Here is a 21560-nt window from a genome sequence, read left to right as displayed (position 1 = left end):
TTAACAAATTCTCTTAGCATTTGTTAGTCTGTGAAAATTTTAATTTGCTGGGTAAAGAATTCTTGACTGGAAAGTTTTCTCTTTCAGAGTTTTCTTTTTTTTTTTGACAGCAACAACCCTTGTAGGTGTGAAGTGGTATCTCATTGTGGGTTGAATTTGCATTTCCCTAATAGCTCATGATTTCGATGGGATTTTTCTAATACCTTGCAGTCACTGGGCAGAGGGACAAGGCCTACACTGCTTACAAGTCCTGGAGGTGACACTAATTGGACAGGGTCCTGCAGGATGCTTGCTGAGTGACAAAAAACCCCCATGCTGCATGCACTCACTGCAGCCACACACACCACTGAGCTTCCAACACAACTTTGCCTCCCTCCTCCTTCTGTGCCTGCAAGATTTTACTTTTAAATTGAAAAATCAAGATGTAGAACAGTATCATCTGCTATCATTTGCATAGAGGTGGGGAGCATACATATGCTATATAAAGACAGGTATATGTTTGATATGCAGAGAATTCCCCCAAGAGAATGCAGCAGGGAACTTATCTGACACCAGGGACTTTTTGACGTGGGACAGAGGTGGCAAGGAGACTTCATGTGACCTTAGCTCCTTTTCAATTTGATACCATGTGCAAGTATTACACCGCCAAAAAATTAAATTTAAATTATAAAATAGGTAAAAGTATTTTTATACCTATTTAACAGATATAGGTTTGTACCCTATTAATAGATATACAGTGACTAGTACTAAAGAAGTGACTGTCCTATGTTTTGCTCTGCAGAAATCAAATCTTTCTACCTGTACAATGTTCAAATCTGGGTGCCATACTTTCAAAAAAAATTATATTTGATATTTACAGAAAAGATACTCATATATTTACCTGCCTTCTCTGCTTCCTCAAAACAAGAAACAGGCCAAGGAAGCTCTCCTCTCCAGGGAAAACTGCTCCACTCTGTAGGGAGTAATTGTTCTTCACAATTTGTGAGTGTAGCTTTAAATGTCTCTATTATCTGGAAACTGTTCATTTCTGAGCATCACTTCACACTGTTCTTGTCAGGAGACCCTATCTGAGCAAATGACAGACAGAGGAATTCATTCAGGGGAATACTTTAAGTACCAATTGAGATAAGAAAAGTATCCACTGGCAACAAATTTTGTTTATTCATGTTGTTAAAACTTTAGTAATAGCAGTAAAATCTGTTCCCATGAAAACAGGAGTGAGGTAATTAATGCGACTAAAGTGTGAATAAAATTCTCTGATTTATATCGGGAAATCCTCTAAAACTGGTCTGGTCTCAAAGAAAAAGTTCAAACACCATGACAAAAATCTGCCACCTGTTGTCAGGTCCATTTTTTTTATTTTTAACCTTTTTCATTTATTTGAACATGAACATTTTATATTAAAACAAATTTTTTAGAAATTTTTACATTTAAAACAAAATTTTTAGACAGAAAAAGCACAGACTTCCATCATCTCCACTTGGTTCACTAGTCTTGTTGCAGTCAAAGGTTTGTCTTTTTTTGACACAAAATGCTAAATGAAGCTCTTTTTCCTTTAGCATATTAGAATTGATGTTGTGGTGATGATGATAATATAATTGGATTTCATCAAAATGTAAAATTTCTGTTTTTAAATGATACTGTTAAGAAAATGAAAAGACAAGCTACCAACTGAGAGAAAATATTTGCAAAACATATAAAGAATATACATCCAGAATATACACACAGCTTTCATAACTCAGTCAAAAGAAAGCAACCCAATTTTTTAAATGGGCAAAGATGGCACTACAAACCCATTCGAGTTGCTAGAATTAAAACAAACAAGCAAACAAACAAACAAAAATGACAAAACCAAGTGCTGGCAAGGATGCAGAGAACTGCATCTCTCATACATTTCTGCTGAGAATTTTAAAATGGCAAAATGGTACAGTCAGTTGGAAAACAGTCCTGCAGTTTCTTATAAAGTTAAACCTACCTTACTATACCACCCAGCACTGCCAGTCCCAGACATCTGCTCAAGAGAAAAAAAATATGTCCACACAAAGACCTTGTGCTGGTTTGAATGTATTATGTCCCCCCAAATGCCTTTATCTTTGATGTAATCTTGGGTGGGCAGATGTATCAGTGTTGATCGGATTGTAATTCTTTGAATGTTTCCATGGAGATGTGCCCCACCCAACTGTGGTGATGACTTTGATTGGACAATTTCCATGGAGGTGTTACCCCACCCATTCAGGGTGGGTCTAAATTAAATCACTGGAGCCATATAAATGAGCTGACAAACAGAAGGAACTCAGTGCAGCTGAGAGTGACATTTTGAAGAGGAGCTACAATCAAGAGGGACAATTTGAAGAATACAGGGAAGCTGAGAGAGTAGCTGCAGATGAGAGACAGTTTGAAGACAGCCATTGAAAGCAGACTTTTGCTCTGGAGAAGCTAAGAGAGGACAAATGCCCCAAGAGCAACTGAGAGTGACAATTTTGAGGAACTGCAGCCTAGAGAGGAATATCCTGGAAGGAAGCCTTTTTGAAACCAGAACTTGGAGCAGATGCCAGCCATGTGCCTTCCCAGCTGACAGAGGTTTCCTGGACACCATTGGCCATCCTCCAGTGAAGGTCCCTGATGGTTGATGTGTTACCTTGGACACTTTATCGCCTTAAGACTGTAACTGTGTAACCAAATAAACCCCCTTTTATAAAAGCCAGTCCATCTCTGGTGTTTTGCATTCTGGCAGCATTAGCAAACTAGAACAGACCTATACCTGATTGTTTACAGAAGCTGAAAACTAAAAACAATACAATGCCCTCAATAAATAAATAAATAGTGATGCATACATACAAGGAGCCCTACTCAGCAAGAAAAAGGAATGAACCACTGATACACTCAGCAACATGGATGTGTCAGGTCCATTTTTAAAACCTCTTTATTATGGAGCATTTCAAACATATGCAGAAGCGGAGAATAGTACAATAAGCCTCCACATAATCTTCAACCACTCATCAGCGAGCATCCACTCATCACCAAAGCTTGCTTCATCTACAAACCCACACTCACTCCCCACCCCACCCCATTATCAAGTCCATTTCCAGAGAGGCTTTTAGAAGGATAAAAAAGCTATATAGGCTACCTTTTTGCAGATATCTCTATCTCTTTGCCAATACCTCTTTTTGCCAGTGCCTGCAAGTTTAGTCAGTTTTGCCTTGATTTTTCAGTAGCTTCTTATTTGAATTTTTGACACCAACCTAGAATGCCGATAGGAGGCGTGTGAACTATTCCAAACGAAGAAGTGCTTGCAGCAAAGAAGCTGCCCACTGAGTGGATACTAACATTCCCATCCCGGCAATGCTTGTTCAAGCCCTCATGCTCCCCAGCCAGGGCTGGAGAACGTCATTCCAGGGATCGTGGTTTTCAAAGCAACAAAAGAAAGACACGTGTTTGTGGTCAAGCAAACAGATAACATACTTAAGCCATCCTAAATTAGGGGATAAAAACATTGGGCACAGACAGTTGAACAAAAGGACAACTAAGGCCATTGTACATCTAGCAGATGAGAGTTTATAAAACCTGAAGGATCGGGAACTCCCACCCCACATTTAAGCAGACTTTTGATGTGTTTATTAATTAATAAACTGAAAAACTGAAAAATTGGTTAATTCACTAAGTTTTACAGAAAAGAGGCAAATGACAAGTAAGCAAGCTAAAGGGGATTTATTTTGAAGCTTAACTTCTATTTTATGCTGGAGGGGTTGGCAAGGAGAGGGTGGGAAAGTCAGAGCACTCTCAAAGCAATCTCCTAATTACCCTATCATAACTGATGTTCAGAACTAATCCTTAGGCAATTGAAGAACCTTAGCTTTAAAATAATATATTTAGTTAACTTTAGTTACTAAGGTATATAAATAAGCTAATATTTTTTCCTTTTCCCACCAACTTTTTATTTTGAAAAAAATCAAATTACATGAATTGAAAGAATTGTACTTTGAACACCATGACCCCCTCAGCAAAACATACATTTTGGCACATTTGCTCTGTGTATATATTTCATTTCTGAACTATCAGAAAATAAGTTGCAGACAGCAAGACTTTTGGCCATACATATTTCAGCATGCATCTTCTAAAACATGAGGACTTCCCTACATGACTACAGTGCCACAGCACACCTGGGAAGTATAACACTGACATAATTCAAAAATATTATGAAATATACAGTCTATACCCAATGGAATAATATATTTGTTCCAATAATTCTGTTTATATATTGCCCCCTCCCAGACCCAGAAAAGGGTCACAAATTGCATATTTTCCTCGTGTCTCTTTACTCTCCTTTAATCCTTTAATCAAGCCCTTTTTCTGACGTGAATACTGAATTTTTGCAGAGTTTTTTTTTTTTTTTCTGAGAGTCATTCTTAGTCTGCCAGGGCTGCTGTAACAAACACCACAAACTAGTTGGCTTACAACAGGAATTTATTGCCTCACAGTTTTGGAGGCTAGGAGTCCGAAATCAAGGTATTGGCAGGCCATTCCCTCTCTGAAGTCCATAGCATCCTGGTGCTGGCTTGCCACAACCCACAACCCACTCTCTGCCTCTGACAAACAGCCGTCTGTCTCCCTATCTGTCTCCCCGTCTGTCTCCCCCTGTCTCCTACTTGTGACTGTGCCCAAATGTCCTCTGCTTAAAAGGTCTCCAGTCATAGTGGATTAGCACCTACCCTGATTCAGTTTGGCCCCATCTTAACTAATAATATCTTAAAAGATCCTAATTTCAAATGGGCTCTGGGCCAGTTTGCATGTATTATGTCCCCCAAAACACCATGTTCTTTGGTGCAATTTTGTGGGGGCAGATGTATTAGTGTTGATTAGGTTGGAACTTTTTGATTGAGTGTTTCCACAGGGATGTGACCCACCCAACTGTGAGTGACTTTTGATTAGGGTGTGACCTCTTGATTGAATGTTTCCATGAAAATGTGGCCCCACCCATTCAGCATGGGTCTTTGATTTAATCACTGGAGTCCTATGTAAGAGCTCAGACAGATGGAGCTCACAGCTGCAACTGAGAGATGCATTTTGAAGACGGCTGTTGAAAGCTGACCCTGACACTTTGGAGAACACCATTTTGAAATGCAACCTGGGAGCAAGCAGACACCAGCCACATGCCTTCCCAGCTAACAGAGGTTTTCCGGATGCCATTGGCCTTCCTTCATTGAAGGTATACTTGTGTTGATGCCATAATTTGGACATTTTCATGGCCTTCAGACTACAACTTTGTAACCAAATACACTCCCTTTATAAAAGTCAATCCATTTCTGGTATTTTGCACAATGGCATCATTAGCAAACCAGAACAGGCTCACATCCACAGGACTGCGGATTCAGATTTGAACATGTCTTTGTGGGAGACATGATTTAATCCATAAGAGTCCAAGGCAATTTTTTTGAAGAATGTCCTACAATCTGAATTTGTCTGACTTTTCCTCATGACTAGATTCAGACTAAACATTCTTTTGGTCAGAATGTTATATGGGCAATGCTCTCTGCCTTCCCTGCACTCAATACAAAGGCCATAATGTCAGGTTGTTCCACCCTGGGCAGAGCTAATGTCGATCACCTTGTTAACATGGTGTCTGCCAAATCTCTATTATAAAAGTGCCCTTTCTCTTTGTGACAAATACATTTAATAAAAATAATAACAACAATGTTTAAAACTACAAGGTTTTTCTGGCTAACCCTGTGTTAATCAGAAAATCAAATCCCTCAGAACATCTCATTTCCCAAACATTCTGATTATAGATTTTAGTGTAACCACTGTTATACCAACAAACATGCAAGACTTGGAGAGTTACTAACAGTTTATCAAATTACTAGCCGTATCTACCTAAACACATCCTGTGGCATCCTGAGGCTGAGTCTTTAATGATGCAGCGTTTTGCACGCTCTGAACATATTCAACATCAGTCAATTTCCAAAGCAAATCAAAATAAATGTAATACTTTTATAGTCATGAAGCTGCTATTGCCAAGAATGAAAAAGAATCAACAGTCATTCAAATTAGTAGGTGTAGGGGTAAACCACAGTATTTGCATTTTACTAAAATTTGCATTAATCACAGAGCTCCTGTTCCTTAAATTAGGGATTATTTCCTCAATTATGCCATCACCAATTCCAATGTTAAATTCAAAATTCATTCACTTTAAAAGTTAAAAAAAAAAGTAAATTTAGGAACAGTATGGGAAGATGGTGTAGTAGGGACCTCTTGGTCCAAATCTTTCTTAAAAACAGCTAGTGGACAGGCAGGAACTGTATGAAACCACTGTTCTGGGGCTCCAGAAGCCAAGGGAGCATGGTGCAGCCTCCAAGGAAGAGCAGGAAGAAGAAGCTGAGAAACTGCAGTGCAAAACTGTAAGTAGTGCACTCTGCAGCAGCTGCCAGCACCCATCTCCCACCCCTGAGGTGGGCTGCCTTGGAGTCCAGTCATTGGCTGGCTGCTGTGGACCAAGAAATCCTTTTCCCCAAGAATGGGGCCAGAGGCAGGGCACACAATCAAACACTGATCATGGCTTTTGATTGGTGAATTGGGATTGCTTGGTCCCTCCTCTGAACTGCTGTTTCAGCCCATCCTAGACAGGGATGGAAGTGGCCATTATTTCAAACCTGTCCCCAACAGGGGCAGAACTAGTAGAGGTTTAAAGGCACAGTACCTCCTTAGGGCTGCAGGGAACAGTTTGCTGAAGGGCACCATCTGCTGGGCAGGGAAGGAAAGTGCAGCTTCAGGGAGTCATCAAAAAGGCTTCTGCAGTCTTTCCTGACCTCTCTCCAGTGCTCTTTGTTGCTGGTCTGCAACCCCTTCGTGAGTCCCTGGCCGTGTTTTGGCTGGGAAATACTGACTTGGGAAACTCCTCTAGGATGATCCTTATACCAGAATTTTCCTTTAAGGTAGAAACAGTTACAGACAATGAAAGCAGGGGGAAAAACACTATGCAAGCATAAATAAATAAATATGTAAAAGAGAACAGATCAATATTCCCCAGAGAAGGAAAAGAGGAAAGGAGGAAAGGAAGCTTTCTCCTGGGGGTTAAACAATTGCACCAATAGTGAAACCTTAAAAATTGTACTGCATATCCAGGGGAAGAATCAGATGAAGAAGAGCTGGAAAACTCTGATCAGTTAAACACAAGCAATTTTAAAGTCTACAATAAGTTGAATCAAGTATAAAAGAAGAGCCTTAACACAAAGCTAAACAACAATAAAACCCTAGGCAAAAAGAGAAACTGACCTCCTGAGTAAACTCATCAAGATAATCAGATGCCTAGATGTCAGAAAAAAATTACAAGTCATACTAAACACAGGAAGATATGACCCAGTCAAAGGAACAAACTAAAGAGTCAGAGGAGACACAGAATTTGGAACAACTAATCAAAGTTGTTCAAAAAAATCTCCTAACTCATTAAAAGGAGATGAAGGAAAACGTGTCTAAAGAGATGAAGGATATTAAAAAGACACTGGGTGAGCAAACAGAAAAATTCAAAAGTATAAAAAGAAACATAACAAATTATAAGGAACAAGAGAAAAGATTAAAATTCACTAGAGGTATATAACAGTAGATTTGAACAAGCAGAAGAAAGAATCAGTGAACTAGAAGACAGAGTGACTGAAATTTTATAGACAGAAGAACAGTAGAGAAAAGAATGGAAAAAATTGAACAGGGTCTCAGGGATTTGAATGGCAGCACAAAGTGCACAAGCATACTTGTAATGGGTGTCCCAGAATGAAAAGAGAAGGGAAAAGGGGCAGAAAGAATATTTGAAGAAATAATCACAGAAAATTTCCAACTCTTAAGAAAAACATAAATAAACACACCAAAGAAGTGCAACATACTCTAAACTGAATAAATCCCAATAGACCTACTGAAAGACACATACTAATCAGAAGGCCAAATGCCAAAGACAAGGAAAGAATCCTGAAAGCATCATGAGAAAAGTGATTCATCACATAAAAGGGAACCACAATAAGTCTAAGGTCTATTTTCTCATCAGAAACCATGGAGGCAAGAAGGCAGTGGTATGATATATTTAAGGTACTGAAAGAGAAAAACTGCCAGCCAAGAATTCTTTATCCAGCAAAACTGTCCTTCAAAAAGGAGGGAGAGTTTATAATATTCAAAGATAAACAGAAACTGAGAGAGTTCATCAACAAGAGACCTGCCCTAAAAGAAATACAAAAGGGCGTTCCACAGGCTGAAAGGAAGAGACAGGAGAGACTTGGAGGAGAGTGTAGAAATGAAGATTATCAGTGAGGGTAACTAAAACGGCAAAAAGAGAGACAAAATTAAGATATGCATATAAACCAAAGGAAAAAAATGTTTGAAGTAAGTACTGCATTTACAGTAGTAACATTAAATGTTAATGGTTAAATTCCCCAATCAAAAGACAGATTGACAGAATGGATAAAAAGTATGGCCCAACTATATGCTGTCTACAAGAGACTCACCTAGACCCAAAAACCCAAATAGGTTGAAAATAAAAAATTGGAAAAAGATATGCCACACAAACTGTACCCAAAACAGAGCTGGGGCAAACTATACAAATAACAGACAAAATAGGCTTTAAATGAAAAACTATCATAAGAGACAAAGAAGGACACTATATATTAGTAAAGGGGTAATCCATCAAGAAGAAATAACAATCATAAATATTTATGCACCTAATCATGGTGCCCCAAAACACATGAGGCAAAGACTGGCAACACTGAAGGGAGAAATAGACATCTCTACAGTAATAGTTGGAGATTTCAATACATCACTCTCATCAATAGATAGAACATCTAGCTAGAGGATCAAAAAAGAAACAGAGAACTTGAATAATATGGTGGATGAAGCAGGTCTAACAGACATATACAGAACAGTGTATATGTGCTATCCTTATCTAAGAATGGACACGGCCCCTTCCCTTGATGCCACAGTGAACACCTAAGACCAGGAGGAGATATATGACAAAATTTTGCTAGCCATGGAAGTGATCATATAGAATAATTCAGAACTCTCCACTGACAGTTACAGAATAATGTAACTGTCCAAAGAGAGCCAGGGCTCATCCCTGGGCCCATGAACTCGACACTGTGCTTTGCCAGGGTTCCTTACCAGGCAGCAGTCCTTCCGTGCCCCCAGGCTGCCTTGTGGCAGAGCCATCATCTCCCACATCTCATGTCTGTGCATCTCTAGAGCACTTTCATGCTAAGAATCCAAGCTCAAGAGAGCAAGGCCCAGAGAGAAAGAGGAGGGGATCCTCTCTTCCTATTCCAGCTCCAGTCTTTCCCAAAAGTACTGACAGTGAAAGTGCTCACTCCCTTCATGACAAAATCCTCTCCTTGTCCACAGAAGTGTGGCCTTACCCCAAGGCCCCAACAAGGCGATCCATGAGGACACAACCATTGACAGGAAGTACTAAGATGGGGGCAGAAAATGTCCTTACCTAAACCCATATCCATTTAAATAATAGATAAGGCTTCTCTCCCCATGCAGAGAGAAGCTATTGCAATACCATGTGTTCAAGGATCTCTGAGTCCTTACTGGCAAAATTGACTTGCCAAAACATGGGGAAATCTTTTTTATACTTGGAGTAGAAAGGCTATCCTAAGCAAAACAAACAACCCAGAAACCATAGAAGAAAAGATTGATACATTTGGCTACATCAATCAAAATTTCAAGTGTATGTGAGGCTGAAAAAAAAGAGAAATGACAACGTGAAATAAACATATGTAATTAATATGACAAATATTCCTATAATACAGTAAAAGTGTTTATAAATCAGTGTTTTTAAAGACCAAACCTAATAGAAAAATGGGCAAAGGGCATAAAAATAAATTCACTGAAAAAGAGATATAAGCAGTGAATAAAAAATAAAAATCAATTCCAAATAGATTATAGATCTAAATGTGGAAGGTAAAACAGTAACACTTTTAGATGAAAATAGAGAAGAATACTTTCATGACCTAGGGGTAAGCAAGGATTTCTTAACCAGAACACAAAAAGCTTTAATGAATACAAAAGGGAAAATGTTATAATTAGAATTAAAAACTTCTCAAAATAATAAAAACACTATTAAGAGAGTGAAAAGGCAAACATAGATTGGGAAAAGATATTTGTGATACATATTTTCAACAAAGCACCCATAAACCTACAAATACTAAGATTTGGACTATAAATCAATAAGAAAAAAGGCAACACAAAAGAAAAATGGATTTTAAAATGCCACAAAAAAGGATATCCAAATGGCCAGTAAAAATGGGGAAATGTGTTTAATTTCATCATTCATTAAGGAAATGAAAATTAAAACAATGTGATATCTCTCCATGCTCTCCAGAATGACTAAAATGGAAAAGACTAATCACATCAAGGGTTGGTGAGCATACGATACAACAGGAATTGAGAATATCAGTTGGCACAACCACTTTAAAAAACTGTTTGACTGTATCTTCTAAAGCTTCACCTGTGACCCAGCAATTCTATCATATCCTGTGACCCAGAAATTCTATTCATAGGTGTACAATCAACAAATGTGCACGTATGTTCACTAAAAAGCATTATAAGAATTCAGTCAATAGATTGAACGAGGTTGTTTAAAGCTATGTATCTCAAAGATCAACACTACAAATAAGATAGGTGCTTACATGATATACTTCTAAGGTATGACACTAGTACAGAGAGTTGACAACAGAATGGTATATGGGAAAAATCTACTTATTGCATCCTAGGGACTGTAATTAATAGGAATATCATACTAGTACCACACAAATACTAGGGACAAATAATTAAGGGCTGAAAAGAGCTATGAGGTGTTTTGGGTCATGAGAATTGTTTAAAATGGAGAGTGATGAGGATTATACAACTAAGTGATGATAATGTGAGATATGGATGGATCATCATGGACAAAACATATGCTGTGTGAATTTAGGAACCCCCTACTTTATAAGTCAAGCCCTCGATCACGAGGCTTGCTTGGTGAAACTTATGGTTGTAAAGGGGAGGCTAAGCCCACTGATAATCATGCCTAGGAGTCACCTCCAGAGAACCTCTTTTGTTGCTCAAATGTGGACTTTCTCTCTCTAAGCCTAAGTCTGCAAATAAACTCATCACCCTCCCCCCGATGTGGGACAGGACCCCTCAGATGAATGACCTTCCTGGCGATGTGGGACATGGATTCAGGGAATGAGCCTAACCCTGGCATCAAGGGACTGAGAATACCTTTTTGACCAAAAGGGAGAAAAGAGAGGCAACAAAATAAGGTTTTAGTGGCTAAGAGAATTCAAATAGAGTCAAGAAGCTGTCCTGGAGGTTACTCCTAGGCATGCTTCACCTAAATATGCCAAATGACCATAGTATGATAAGCCCAAGTCAACAGTAGCCCCCCAAACCCTAAAGAATACCCAGATCACTATCTGAGACTCTATAAAAAAGTTTCACTCACAAGTTTATAAAATAAAAATAAAAATAAAAAAAGAAAAGGCATTATAAGGTGTTCTAGTTTGTTAATGCTGCCAGAGCAAAACACCAGAAATGGACTGGCTTTTATAAAGGGGGTTATTTGGTTACAAAGTTACAGTCTTAAGGTCATAAAGTGTCCATCAACAAAGGGTACCTTCTCTGGAGAAAGGCCATTGGCATCCAGACAACCTCTGTTAGCTTGGAAGGAATGTGGCTGGCGTCTGCTTGCTTCCAGGTTGCATTTCAAAATGGCATTCTCCAAAATGTCTGCATCAGCTTCCAAAGGCCATCTTCAAAATGTCTCTCAGCTCCAGCTAGCTATGACCTCCTTCTGTCTGAGCTTATATAGTGCTCCAGTAAACTAAACAAGGCCTGTGCTGAACAGGTGAGGCCACACCTCCATGGAAATTATCCAATCAGGGTTATCACCTACAGTTGGGTGGGGCGCACCTCCATAGACACTGAACCAATAGGTTCCAACCCAATCCACACTAATACCTCTGCCCCCACAAGACTGCATTAAAGAATATGGCTTTTTCTGGGGCACATAAGGCTATTCATGCAACAGTGTTCAAAATAGCCTAAAATTGGAATTATCAAATGTTTGTCACCCTTACAGTAGATTAATAAACTGTTTCATATTTATGTAATAGAATACTATCCAGCAATAAGAATGAACAAGCTATTGCTGTATGCATTGGCACAGATAAAAATCAGAAATATAAAGTTGAATGAAATGAGCCAGACACATAAGAATTCATATTGTATGATTCCATTTATATGAGGTTCAAAACCAGGCAAAACCAATCAATTCTGTTAGAAATAAAAATAGCGGTTAACTTAGGGGAGAGGTAGTAGCCTGCAGATGGCAAGGGGGTCACTGAGAGGCTACTAACATTCCATTTCTTGATCTAAGAAGTAATTACATGGGTGTGCTCGCTTTTGTAAAATTCAGTGAGATTTTCACTTATGATTTGTGTACTTTTCTGTATGTGCATTTTCCTTCAATAATACGTAAAAACCAAAGTGAAAGAAAAACTCATATTCCAATACCTCCAATGAATCTTTCCCCAAACCCCTCAAACTGAGCCTGCCTCATCCTCTTTTTTTTTTTTTCATTTTTATTGAGATTGTTCAGATACCATACAATTATTGAAAGATCCAAAGTGTACAATCACTTGCCCCTGGGTACCCTCATACAGCTGTGCATCCATCACACTTCATTTTTGTTCAATTTTTAGAAACTTTTCATTACTCCAGACAAGAAATAAAGTGAAAGATGAAAAAAGAAGAAAAGAAAAGGAAACTCTAATCCTCCCCTATCCCTAACCAACCCCCCTCAATTGTTGACTCGTAGTATTGATATAGTACATTTGTTGCTGTTTACGAAAAAATGTTGAAATACTACTAACTGTAGTATATAGTTTGTAATAGGTATATAGTTCTTCCCTATATGCCCCTCTATTATTAACTTCTAATTGTATTGTCATACATTTGTTCTGGTTCATGGAAGTGATTTCTAGTATTTGTACAGTTGATCATGGACATTGCTCACCATAGGATTCAGTTTTATACATTCCCATCTTTTGATCTCCAACTTCCCTTCTGGTGACATATATGACTCTGAGCTTCCCCTTTCCACCTCATTCACACACCATTCGGCGCTGTTAGTTATTCTTACATCTTGCTACCAACAACCCTGTTCATTTCCAAACATTTAAGTTCATCCTAATTGAACATTCTGCTCATACTAAGCAACCACCCCCCATTCTTAAGCCTCGTCCTATATCTTGGTACCTTATATTTCATGTCTATGAGTTTACATATTATAATTAGTTCCTATCAGTGAGACCTTGCAATAATTGTCCTAATGTGTCTGACTTATTTCACTCAGTATATTGCCCTTGAGGTTTTGTCATCAACCCATTTTTTTTTAATATGGTTTTGTTCACTCACCATACATTCCATCCCAAGTAAATAATCGATGGTTTTCTGCATGGTCATACATTTATGTATTCACCACCTTCACCACTATCTATATAAGAGCATCTACATTTCTTCCACAAGGCAGGAGAGAGAGTCAAAGAAGGTAGAGAGGCAAAAGAAAGAGGAAAAAAAAAAATGACAGCTAGGAAGCAGCAAAAGAAAAAATAACCTTAAATCAAAATAGAATAAAGAATCAGACAATACCACCAATGTCAAGTGTCTAACATGCCTCTCCTATCCCCCCCTCTTATCTGCATTCACCTTGGTATATAACCTTTGTTACATTAAAGGAAGCATAATACAATGATTCTGTTAGTTACAGTCTCTAGTTTATGCTGATTGCATCCCTCCCCCAATGCCTCCCCATTTTTAACACCTTGCAAGGTTGACTTGCTTGTTCTCCCTCGTAAAAGAACATATTTGTACATTTTATCGCAATTGTTGAATACTCTAGATTTCACCAAGTTACACAGTCCCAGTCATTATCTTTCCTCCTTTCTTGTGGTGTCTCACATGCTCGCCACCTTCTTCTCTCAACCGTATTCATAGTTACCTTTGTTCAGTGTACTTACATTGTTGTGCTACCATCTCCCAAAATTGTGTTCCAAACCATGCCCTCCTGTCTTCTATCACCCTGTAGTGCTCCCTTTAGTATTTCCTGTAGGACAGGTGTCTTGTTCACAAAGTCTCTCATTGTCTGTTTGTCAGAAAATATTTTGAGCTCTTCCTCATATTTGAAGGACAGCTTTGCTGGATACAGGATTCTTGGTTGGTGGTTTTTCTTTCAGTATCTTAAGTATATCACACCACTTCCTTCTTGCCTCCGTGGTTTCTGCTGAGAGATCCGCACATAGTCTTATTAAGCTTCCTTTGTATGTAATGGATTGCTTTTCTCTTGCTGCTTTCAGGATTCTCTCTTTATCTTTGACATTTGATAATCTGATTATTAAGTGTCTTGGCGTAGGCCTATTCATATCTCTTCTGTTTGGAGTACGCTGCGCTTCTTGAATCTGTAATTTTATGTCTTTCATAAGAGATGGGAAATTTTCATTAATTATTTCCTCTATTATTGCTTCTGCCCCCTTTCCCTTCTCTTCTCCTTCTGGGACACCAATGATACGTACATTATTGTACTTTCTTTCATCCTTGAGTTCCCGGAGACGTTGCTCATATTTTTTCATTCTTTTCTCCATCTGCTCCTTTGCGTGTAGGCTTTCAGGTATTTTGTTCTCCAGTTCCTGAGTGTTTTCTTCTGCCTCTTGAGATCTGCTGTTGTATGTTTCCACTGTGTCTTTCATCTCTTGTGTTGTGCCTTTCATTTCCATAGATTCTACTAGTTGTTTTTTTGAACTTTTGATTTCTGCCGTATACATGACCAGTGCTTCCTTTAGAGCCTCTATCTCTTTTGCAATATCTTCTCTAAACTTTTTGAACTGATTTAGCATTAGTTGTTTAAATTCCTGTATCTCAGTTGAAGTGTACGTTTGTTCCTTTGACTGGGCCATAACTTTGTTTTCCTTAGTGTAGGTTGTAATTTTCTGTTGTCTAGGCATGGTTTCCTTGGTTATCCCAATCAGGTTTTCCCAGACCAGAACAGGCTCAGGTCCCAGAGGGAAGAAATATTCAGTATCTGGTTTCCCTGCGGGTGTGTCTTAGAAAATTGCTCCACCCTTTGATGCCTCGAGTCACTAGGCTTTTCTGCCCAGCAGGTGATGCCTGTTAGCCTATAATTCTTGACTGGTGTGAGGAGGTGTGGCCGTGTTCCCCCAGGCTCTGGGGTCTGGTTCTGAATGGAAAGGGCCCCATCCCTTTCCTCCTAGAGAAGACAGACCCCTCAGGTGGAGGTCATTAGCATTTCAATGGTCTCTCTCTCTGCTTGTGCTGTCTCCACCCTTCCCAGAGTCACAGCCCTGGAAATTGAAAACGACTGGGGCTTTCCCCAGTCAGCCAAAAAAGAAACAGATAGTCCCCTTCAGACCCAGTCCAAGGTGACCCTATGGCTCTCCCAGGTCAGTCGTCACCCAAACCCTCTGTCTGTTTTTTGGGGATGCATACCTGTAGTGAGCAGTTCACACTCGCTGCTTAAAACCCCAGTTGGAGCTCAGCTGAGCTATATTTGCTTGCTGGGAGAGAGCTTCTCTCCAGCACCACAAGGCTTTGCAGCTTGGGCTATGGGGGGGGGGGGTTTCACGACTTGGTTCCACAGGTGTTACTTACAGATTTTATGCTGTGTTCTCGGGCATTCCTCCCAATTCAGGTTGGTGTATGATGAGTGGATGGTCTCGTTTGTCCCCCCGCAGTTATTCTGGATTATTTACTAGTTGTTTCTGGTTTTTTGTAGTTGTTCCAGGGGGACTACTTAGCTTCCATGCCTCTCTATGCCGCCATCTTGCCCGAGTCTGCCTCATCCTCTTTTGAAATCTCAAAGTCCTTTGTATCCCTACTTTAATAAACCTCAATCATAATTAAAGAAAGTAAAGTAAAACAAATCACCTTTCGCCATCTCACCTTTTTCATAGATGGCATGATTACAGTGTCAGGGAAATAGAGAGTCTCAGATACTGAGGAATGAAGGATAAATTGGTACAACCTATGTGGAAGGCAATTTGTCAATATCTTTAAAATGCACATATCATTTGACCCAGCAATTCTACTTACCTGTGCCACAAAAACAAATATAGAAGAATTGATTATTATAGTGTAATTTAAAATAGCAATAAATAAATAAATAAATAAACCCACTAAATTTCCATCAGTAGAAGGATGGCTAAATTAATTATCATCCACCTGTAGAGAAGAATAAAATTATACTAGGGTAAGCAGATATTTGGCATAAATTTGCTTATGTACACATCATTCTTGGAAAAAATGCAAAAAAAAACCTCACCATGTAGTTTACTTCTGGGGAGGACAGGTGGACTGAACTGGGGAAATTTTTCACAATTTTTTTTACTTAGTATTTATTTATCAGATACGTTTCTCAACTGTTCAATTAAAAAAAAGAACACCAACACTAGCACATTCTTTTCAAACAGAAGCAGGTAGTTCAGAATCAGATAGATTTTACACATACATATTTGCCAATTTTTAAATGGAGACCCTAAAATTTGGGGCTTAATTCTTTTAGTATATATTTACATCAAAGTGAATGTTTCTTAAAATTTAGAGAAGCCAGTTATTCTCAAAATTTAGGGAAGCCAAAATTTAGGGACCCAAATTTGCAGTCTTTGTCACAAGAAAAGAACAAAACTTGACCAACCTCAGTATTGTTTTTGTTGTTTTAATAGTAGAGATGGATTTTTGCCAATTCCTCTCCACCCTGTCCCCGGGCTTGTGTCCAGTAATAATAATTCCTGGTGTTTATTGAGGGCTTACACTTTGCTAAACACAGTGCTGAGTCCTTCATACATATCATCATCTTTAATAGTAAAATAAGCCTAGGGTCTAGTACTGCTATTATCTCCATTTTACATATACGGAAACTGGTAGGTAAAAAGTTTAAATCATGTTTCCAAGCGTAGCCACACTAAGAACCAATTTCGTACACTGTGAATCCAAACCTGTGCTTTAAACCAGTATACTAGGCTGCCTCTGATAGCATTCCCAAGGACTGGGATGTGGAGAAACCCACAAACACAGCTGATCCCAAGCTTCGTAAGTGCCGGGGGAGGTGGATGCCTCGTTCACCCCTATAGCCCTAGTAAATTGCACAGGACCTGGTACAGCAGCAAAATTTATTGAACTGTGAGAACAAATGGGAGGATGAGCGCCAGAGGAGCTAAGCATGTAAAATCCCTCTGACTCACAGACTAACTATAAAACAACCACTGGCAAGCATCCATGGTACATTTGGAAGTCTGCTTCAAGCCCCCAGTTCCCTGTACTAACCAGTAGTGTGCAAAGCTACTTATTTTTAAGGTGTTCTCTTAACTACTTGCCACCAGTGAGTTAGTAATCACTATCAATGGCCACATAAAGCCAAGATGTTGTTTAAAGGAGATGCCAAATATTTCAGCAGATGTTGTCAACTTGGCATGCTGAAGAAGTTATAGACGCACAAGCATGGACTCAGCTCTACCCTCTTCACTTGCCCCACAGAAAGCTTCAAAGTAAAATCCTCATGTGGACTCTGAAAGCTGCATTAAACACCCCTAGATGGCTGGTAAATAACATGGCACATCCACCTGGTGTTCTGAAACAAAGAAGAACACATACACACATCACACACAACTCATATTCTTGCTTAACCATTGCTCTCCTTTCCATCCTTCTGCTCGACCAGTTGCCCAATTTCTTTAATGACTCTTAAAATTCCCAAAACAAGGACTTAAACATGACAAACTCATCAGCACCATATGGAACTATGCAGTTGTTAAAAGCTACAAGTTTCTAATCACTGTTTACTCCTTTTTATTCTTGGTGGCTGATTATTCTGCAGGATTACCGTCATTTATCTTAAATCTTGTCTCTGACAGAGCCTTGCTGGAATTCTGTGACCTTTCTAAACAAGTTTATCCATTACTATTCATGGATTACTGTTCTGATTTTTCCAATAACACAGGCTTACTCATCAAGTCTGTTGGTTCATGAAATTCCAGCGCCATCCTCCCATTTTTCAGTGCTAGTCATCCTTATTTTCTTGCATTTCTCTTTGTTTTATATATATCCCAAATCCATAATTGTAAAATATCATGTGTCTATTAACTGCACTTTGTTATCTCTAAGCTCTTTGCCAGTGGTTCCGAAATGTTGGTGTGTATCAGCAACACTTGAAGCATTTGTTAAAACACTGGTAGCCCCCAGAGATTGTGATTCAGTAGATCTCCAGTGGAGTCCAAAAGCTTGAATTGCAAACAAGTTCCCAAATGAGGCTGATGACGCTGGTCCAGAAATGACACTTCGAAAACCGCTGGCTAAAGGAAAGGCTTAAATGACAATTTTGAACACAGTGATTTAAAAGAAAACTCAAGAAAATTCAAAACCAAATTCAACTGCAGAAAGAACACCATCTAAACACTAGAAATTTTTAAGTACTGGAGTCACTAAGACAGAAGGGCTATGTGGAGAGCTTTTAAAATCATCATACTAATCATAATTGCTGGAGCTCCCTGAATAAGTATTTCCTTGACCATAGGCCTGACAACTGTCATCTAATTTGAATCTTACTGAAGGGTAAAGTGCCATGTCTTTACATATAAGGCCAGCCCTGGGCAAAACCTTGGACTTCTGAGCCCCAAGCCCTCTTTCCTGGTCCTTGTTGCTCCTGATATTGATTCCTGTGTCTCGATTTGCATCGCCACCCTTCCAAGACTGAGGATCTGAATGGGTGCCTGCTCTCCCCACACCAAAACCTGCTGTCAGAACAAAATGTGATTGATTCGTTCACACAGGAGTGTAATATGGCTGATCCTTTTCAATATGTGAAACTGATTTAAGTTGTAGTGTTTTCCCACCTAATTATAAATGTACTAAATTGTTCCAAGTGAACTAGGAAAAGGCAGAAAACCATAAAAAATAAATCAAAGAGCATTTCTAATCCCAAAGATAAAATGTATGCTAAATGATGGCTATCTCCTAGTTTCTCTCTATATATATCTATGTACACACACACATACATATGTTTGTACAAACATAGATCTCATCAAATCATATGCAAATATATGTTTATATACAAATATATTCATGTGCTTACAACATACACACCAATATTATACACACACACCAATATTATCAACTGGTAGGAGAGGTAAAATATTTGGGAGAAAAGTCCCTGGAAATATCATACTCCATAGAACCAACCATGCTCTCCAAGTTCCAAAATTAAGACACATTGCAATAAGTACAAATGTACTTACAGAAATAGCAAGGAAAATGTTAACAACTGACACTGATCTAGAAAAGCTGCAACATATGTTTGTCTTACCCATGGCCCCCAATTTCTTAGGACAGCCCAGCTCATACAGAGTTGCCTTTTCAGACATTATTAAAGGTGATCACTCATAAGAGAAACCATCTCATTAGACCAGTTTAAAGGGTAGGCCACCCTGTTAGGACTGGAGTGAGTGCAAAGAAATCTAAGTCACGGACTCTGCCCTCAAGGGTTTCCATCTGATCTGGACTCCAAGGGCCAGCCAGATTCTTTGGATGGACAGTCAGCAGCTCTGAGATGCTCACAGCCCCAGGGCTAAACACTGGCTGAGTGATTAGCCCTGCATATGTCCATAGATAATGCAAATCACATGTAGGGAGGCACTGTGCTATGTTTTCTCAGAGCACTGATGACGTCTGACTGCTGTTTTCCCTTTTGTCATTTCAGCAGTACAGCTGCACCCACCTCAGCTCCCACCCTATACTGAAATTGAACACCCGCTCCTTGCCCTCAACATTGTTTGAGATGAGGGAGGAGATCCAGGCAGCATAACCATGGCATCATTGTTCTTGATATAGCACCTGTTAAATCATATATTAGCTATTACTCAAAGGAAGGGGATACATGACCTTGGGGGGTTGGGAATAGATGAGAAAAAGTTGCAAAAAAGTAAATCTTAGGGAGTAAATGCATTGACTACGGCCCTCAAGAAAAGTGCCTTACCACATATGCACTATGGTGTTTGGGAGACAAGTGTGGACTGCTGTACATATCACACCCAATAATCATTTGCTGAGTAGCGAATCTTAGAGATGCTGATGTGGCAGGGAAGTATTTCTACTCTTATTAACCATCTCGGGAATCAGGGGAAAGCAGAGACTGATCAAGGGGCTTTCCAAAGACTACCAGCCGGGCTTACCAGAAATACTCCTGGACTATGTGCTGAGGCCACCACAGGTGGTCAAGGATCATCCCCCTTTGACTTACTCCTTGAACTTGCACAGTTCCCCAGCCTGGGCAAGGGCCCAACACAGTGAAGCTGGAGTTATACATTTGGAAAACTTGTGCTTCTCCTGCATCATCAAAAGCAAAGAGCATCTCTTAAAGGTCAACTACCTCTTGGATAAGTAAAGATTTTAGAGTGGTCTGCTGAGTACTGAGTACCCAAGACAACAGAATATCTTTAGGAACACAAAAAGACCCTGCAGAAAACAGATCCAGGCCTGCCTGAATCTGTCCTTTTGTCGTATCTGGAAGATTCAAGCGGTTGAACTGGGGATGTGGCTACAAGGCATTCTACCTACTGTTTCAGCCACCTTTGCTTGACCACAAGCACAGCTGGATATTTTGGCATCACCCAATTGACTCTGCCTCTGTTGAATCTAAAAAATGGCCCAAGTAAGCAAGAAGAGCCAGGGAAATATTTTTAAAACCATGGAGTCTTTTGGTGCACACAAAAAAAGAAGATACACATTTATCTATGCTGTGACTAAGAAAATAAACGGATATGTCTACAGTAAGCATAAAAAAACCCAGAACACTTGAAATGCAAATCTTTTAGGATTATAGACTAATGGGTAGTTTCATCCACATAAATATTTCTTAAGATAGTGTCTCTTCAAAAATGACAAATGTGACACATGCTCACCACAATCTCTGAAACAATGTAAAGATAATAAAGAAAAAACTGATAAGCTATGCCACACACCCTCTCTCCTTTTATGTATACAATCTCATTATAATCAATCTTGACATCCCAGTATTATCCTTATAAACCAGTCCCCTTAGTCAAAGGAAAATACGAACACATAAAAACTTGATGTTTTCAGGAAATTAGAAGAGATAGATAGATGATAGGTTAGACAGGTAGGTAAGTAGGTAGGAAGATAGATAGATGACAGATAGATATAGATAGATATAGACAGATGACAGATATAGTGATAGCTATAGATAGATGATATAGATGGATTGTACCTATATGTATCTATCTATATATATATATATATACATGCACACCCATACACACACATTGTCTACAGCATGTCTCACTTCAAACATCCTGGACACCCCTCCAAGTCAAGAGATATAGCTCCTAATGCATTCTTTTAAGTGGTTTCACTACATTCCATTGTGTGGCTGTACCCCAGCATATTTACCCCACCCTTGTTGATGAACCATCAGGTTGTCAGGTTGCTTCTGAGTTTTTGTTAAAAACAATGTAGATGTCACC

At 39.2% G+C, this 21560-nt stretch overlaps 1 long non-coding RNA gene across 2 annotated transcripts in view; it reads right to left on the bottom strand.

Annotated features, from left to right (window-relative positions):
• Window positions 1-21560, bottom strand: part of LOC119540095 — an 81964-nt gene that overhangs the window by 20571 nt on the left and 39833 nt on the right. The window contains exon 4 of one of the 2 annotated variants that reach the window (XR_005218036.1): window positions 881-1067. The exons of the other annotated variant lie outside the window; for it this stretch is intronic. This is a non-coding gene — a long non-coding RNA (uncharacterized LOC119540095). The remainder of the gene's footprint in view (window positions 1-880; window positions 1068-21560) is intronic. 2 annotated transcript variants of the gene reach the window in all.

Source organism: Choloepus didactylus, chromosome 7 (assembly GCF_015220235.1).
Source record: "Choloepus didactylus isolate mChoDid1 chromosome 7, mChoDid1.pri, whole genome shotgun sequence".
Lineage (NCBI taxonomy): Eukaryota > Metazoa > Chordata > Mammalia > Pilosa > Megalonychidae > Choloepus > Choloepus didactylus.
This window is presented reverse-complemented; position numbering and strand designations above follow the sequence as displayed.